The sequence below is a fragment of the Bactrocera neohumeralis genome, chromosome 3 (assembly GCF_024586455.1).
Source record: "Bactrocera neohumeralis isolate Rockhampton chromosome 3, APGP_CSIRO_Bneo_wtdbg2-racon-allhic-juicebox.fasta_v2, whole genome shotgun sequence".
Lineage (NCBI taxonomy): Eukaryota > Metazoa > Arthropoda > Insecta > Diptera > Tephritidae > Bactrocera > Bactrocera neohumeralis.
In genome coordinates this window covers 33,268,691-33,273,899 of record NC_065920.1, presented here as the reverse complement: position 1 = coordinate 33,273,899, position 5,209 = coordinate 33,268,691, and the positions used below count along the sequence as shown (strand labels likewise).

At 41.8% G+C, this 5,209-nt stretch overlaps 1 pseudogene; it reads left to right on the top strand.

Annotated features, from left to right (window-relative positions):
- Window positions 1-2,595: 2,595 nt before the first annotated feature.
- LOC126753254 (uncharacterized) lies at window positions 2,596-3,188 on the top strand (annotated as a pseudogene).
- Window positions 3,189-5,209: the final 2,021 nt, after the last annotated feature.

Sequence of the window (5,209 nt, the reverse complement as noted above, 5' to 3'; positions counted from 1 at the left end):
AGAGAAAATCTCCAATAAATTGTTAGCCCAAAATACAATCTTTGGGTGCATTATTAGTGGTCAAGTCACAGAAAAAATAAATTCTTTCACAACACAAGTGGAAGATATCACAAACTAATATTTAAATAATGAACTTAAAAAATTCTGTGAAGTAGAAGAAGTACCGCAGATTACCCAACTTTCAGAAAAAGATCAATGCGAAGCCTATTACAAGTCCACAGCAACAAGAAACGAACATGGTCGTTATGTTGTGCGACTGCCATCCACCTTTCCAGAAATTATAGCTCTAGGCCACTCTAGAATCTCAACAGTCCAGCAATTCCTAAGCAGGGAAAAAAGACTGATAAAGAAAAACGAGCTAAAATCAGCATAAGATAATGTGATGGACGAATATCTTGACCTCAATCATATGGAGGAAACTGTACCATATGAAAAAATTTCCAAAGGTAGATATTTATCTTGTTACCTTCCACACCATGGGGTAATAAGACCAGATAAAATCACAACGAAAGTACGAGCGGTGTTCAATGCCTCAAAGTGTACGAGCTCTGGCAAATCACTCAATGATGTACTATACACAGGGCCAACATTACAACCAGATCTCATGCTGATAATACTAAATTGGCGCGTGTTTAAATACGTATTTAATGGGAATGTTGGGAAAATGTATAGGCAAATTTTGATACATGAAGATGACCAAGATTTCCAACGCATAGTCTTCCGCAATTCAATTAATAGTCCAATTAGCGACTACAAACTTAAAACAGTTATCTTTGGCATCAACTGCGCACCCTATTTAGCCATTAAGACATTACATGAAGTTACAAAAACCTGTGAAACAAATTTACCTTTAGCAACTTCTGTGCTGCAAACTCACACATACAAGTATGTGGACGACATTCTATCAGGTAGCCACATTGTATCATTAGCACGCGAATCATTATCTCAAGTGATCAAAGCACTAAATTCAGCAGGCTTCCCCCTAAGGAAAATAACATCAAATCATCCCGAAATAATCAAAGATATAAAAAAGGAAGACTTATTAGATACAGACTTCCTTAAATTCGAAAAGGCTAGTACAACAAAAACACTAGATGGCTTTCGCCAATAATGATTCAAGCTAAAATTCTAACACTCCAGAAGAGGATGATATTCTCCACAGATTTTCATCATTTCCTCGAGCACTATGGGTAGTCGCTTATATGCACAAATTCTTTCATAAACTTAAACAAAAGTTGAAAAGAATATCAAAAGATTCTTACGTACAACTAACATATTCCGACTTGTAACATGCCAAGGTCAGTCAAATCTTATATATACAAACTCGTTATTTCAGCAAAGAGAAATCAAAATTGCTTGAAAAGCGACCTCTCGAAAAGGGAAGCTCACTTCTCGTCTTAAACCCATTCCTGGACGCTAAGGGATTAATACGGGCAATGGAAGACTGGCAAACTCCAGCCTTAGTTACAACGAACGACATCCCATAATTATTCCAGAGAAATCCCGTTTTACCTACTTATTTCTAATATATCGCCACCAGCTTACACTGCATGGTGAGCATCGCTTGAGGCAACAAATGGTTCGACAAGAGTTTTATATACCGCGACTAAAGCCACAAATTTAATGAACCATTTTCATTTGTAAACAGTGTACTAAGTATAAACACAAGATGCGTACGCAGATCATGGCAGCCCTACCACCTGAACGCTGCAATTATGCTCTACCCTTTACCATCACTGGGGTTGATTTTGCTGGACCTTTCCAGATAAAGGCCTCAATGTTAAGGTCTTCCTCATTTAGAAAAGGGTATGATGCAGTCTCTGTATGTTTTACGACAAAGGCAGTACACCTCGAACTTTGTTCAGATCTGACTACACAGCATTTACACGCTTTGTCGGAAGACAATTATTTAAAAATTATGAGCGACAATGGAAAAAACTTTATCGGAGCTCAACTAGCCACGGAAAAGGAGTTTTTACAATTCATGAAAGAAGTATGTATTTCCCGAAATTGTCAAAAAATACGCACCACAAGGGATCGAATGGCAATTCATACCCCCATGTTATCCACACATGGGCGGACTCTGGGAATTAGCAGTAAAGTGCTTTAAGTCCCATTGAAAGAAAACAGCTGGCAACCATATCAATGAGGAGTAATCAGAGGAGCTTACTACATTACTGGCTTGTATCAAAGCCATACTAAACTCAGACCTAACGCACCACTCTCGCAAGATACCTCCGACTTCACAGCCTTAACCCTTGGGCATTTTCTCAAAAGAGCACCCATTCTTGTCATACGTGAGCCAGGCGGCGAGTCGTTATCCATATTAAACAGATGGGAGCGAATTAAAGCTATCCATCAAGATTTCGGCCGCCGATGGAAGGATCTCCCCAAGAGAGACCGGTGGAAAACTCAAGAAAAGGCACCAATGCTTGGAGACTGCGTCCTTGTACAAGACGATTGTCGATGTTAGTCTATTCATAAATCGCTAAAACAGATAAACCGCTAACAAAATCGAAACGTGGCACAAATAATATGGACATTTGCAAATTCCACAATACATAACTAATATCACAATTTCTCTCACAGAGCAATATGGACGTGGATATGGCATCATCCTCAACGCCAACCATAAGTTCGGCAGTTTTCGCTCCGCGCTCTGAAGCTGTCCCAATAGCAGCACCTCGGACCACCAGTGCACCGGCCGCGCTTCGACCAACGACAGGCTCCACCGCGACAACGGCCCGCAGCGCAATCACTGCTCACTATGTCGCTGCCCGCATCGGCTATCGCACTGCGGCATCTTTAAAGGCATGCCACCAATGTAACGCCAGCAGGTTGACCAGGGTCACGCGTATTGCCTGAATTGCCTGGCAACTTCCCACGCAACACAGGAGTGTTGATACAATAATCGTTGCCAAATCTGTGTGCGGGCGCATCACACGCTGCTGCACCGCAATACCGGGCGACAACCGTCTCCTCGCACCAGTGGTAACGTCCGGCGTTCTCAAAGAACTTCTCTGACGGCATACCGCCGGCGCGGACCCTCTCGAGCAGAATCCCGGCACTGGCGCCAAAACCGTGCAACATCAAGACTGCGCCATCAGCTCAAGCCGCAATCCCGTTGGTCAACAGGTCTCAGCAGCGTTGTAGCTACGCTACAGCAGCTACAGCGGCTTCTCGGCTAAATATTCGCCTAGGGTGGCCGGGATGGCTAAATGAGTAGCGACGTCACATCACTTCACCACGCCGAAACACACCAATCACCACATAAAAGCACGCATTCACCTCATCACGAGAGAGAACACTACACGTTAACACACACGCACATGCCGTTTTGGCAGCATCCCGGATCCTTTCCGCTATTTACCTGCCTGTATATATTTAACGTTTTAAAACTGCTTCAAGCAAATTTTGTAATAACAATTTTTAAGCGCATTTCGCATGAATAAAAAGTTTATAACGATTATTTTTGGAATTTAGTGCATTTTTCCTTTTAAAAGAAATAGTAAGTGACCAATAAGGTGAGTTTTTGTACACACTTAGTAAATGTTAAAGTTTCGCTGACGAGTCGCCTACTGCTGCATCATACAGCTCTTCTCCGTTGTAACTTAAAACCTTCTCTTCCAAATAAAGCATTATGACATATGATCTATTTTATCCACCAACTTGTGCTTACTGAGCTGTGAAGGCGCTTGCGGAGAATTCTCCTAATGCCACCAATCTCGAAGTCGATTTTCCTGCAGAGCTTTCCACTGCAATGCCAATTGGTAGGTGGATTAACTTTTCTAGTGCAGCCGTTGGAGTAATGGAGAGAACAGCGAGACGCTGCATCCACTCCAACGGTTTTGCGTATGAAATTGGGTTGACTACCGTTGTGCAATACAAAAGCAAGAGACCAGGTTTTAGATATGAGGCACCACAGGTATTTTTCACTCGCTCTTTCACAATAAGTTTCCACATCAGTATGCGATTCAAAATTAATCCCATTTATTTGGAGTGCCCTTAATTCCTAACTCAACGCTGTTGATCCCCACGAGTTGTCATTTCGGGATTTTATACCTTTTCGTGAAACCTACCATATCTGCTTTAACGGTATTTACCTCCAGGTTTGCCGATATCGTCTATATATAATAACGGCCGTCTGGTATTTTGACTCTAAAAAAAATATTTCCCCTAATATCGGCCTAATCCGATTTTTTACGCTCAATCTGGGGCTGTCTTTATCAGTGACCAACTAGTCAGCCACTGCTAGTTGTACTATGTATTAGTGCTGCGTTATTCTGTTATACCTGTAGGTTGGTATTGAAGAACCTTTCAAATACACAGTTATATTATATACTGACAAAAATGCAGCAAGGGTGTCTGGTTATGAACATAATCTTCACAATGTGATCACCATATCACATTTTACTTCTTTGAAGTTATAAAGGTTGCTCCATCTCCAGCGTAATAACTGCTTACGCTGCTTACCAAAGCACTATGTTCATGGTCTATTATCTGCCCATCAACCAAGGTTCACTTCAGTAGCTTCACATTTCGCGCTCGTCATTGTAAACATTTAATTTTCATAAGGTTCACGCTAAATTTCCGCCTAAAAGTATAAAAAATCAACTCATGTCCTTCCGTTCGTTCATATGTACATGAGCACCTTTTGGCGTGACGTAATAGTCAGCGTAGTGGAATGCTATTTGCCTCCACTCACCTCTTTTTTCACTTCACCCAGCCTTATGGAGCGTATGCTCCCGCAATATGCTCCCATAAAATAGTTTGCCTGCAAACGCCAAAAATAAACAAAAAATCCAAAAACAAAAACGGAATGTCACCCGGAGGCTAATAAACTAACTAACACTAACTAACATAATTTCTGACAGACAAGCCAGTCAAGCGTGCCGGCAGTGAGGCGAGCCTTCTCCAGCGCCGGATATGAGACATGCAACCAGCCAAACAGGTGACCTTACTCGACTAACCACTTCCTTTTTTCGCTTTTTGGGCTTGTGCATATGTGTGTTAAACTTAATGCTGTGCATATTTAGTTGTGTGCCGCTCTTGCACCGGTTTGCATGTTGGTTTTTCGGTTGGCATCCTTCTTGTTGACGTAAACCTCATTTTGTTGCTTTTCTAAACTAGTTGCTACGTGGTTTTGTTTACAAGTCTAAGCGATATCTTCTCTGCAGCCTCCTTGTGCTCTTTTACACATGTGTTAAGC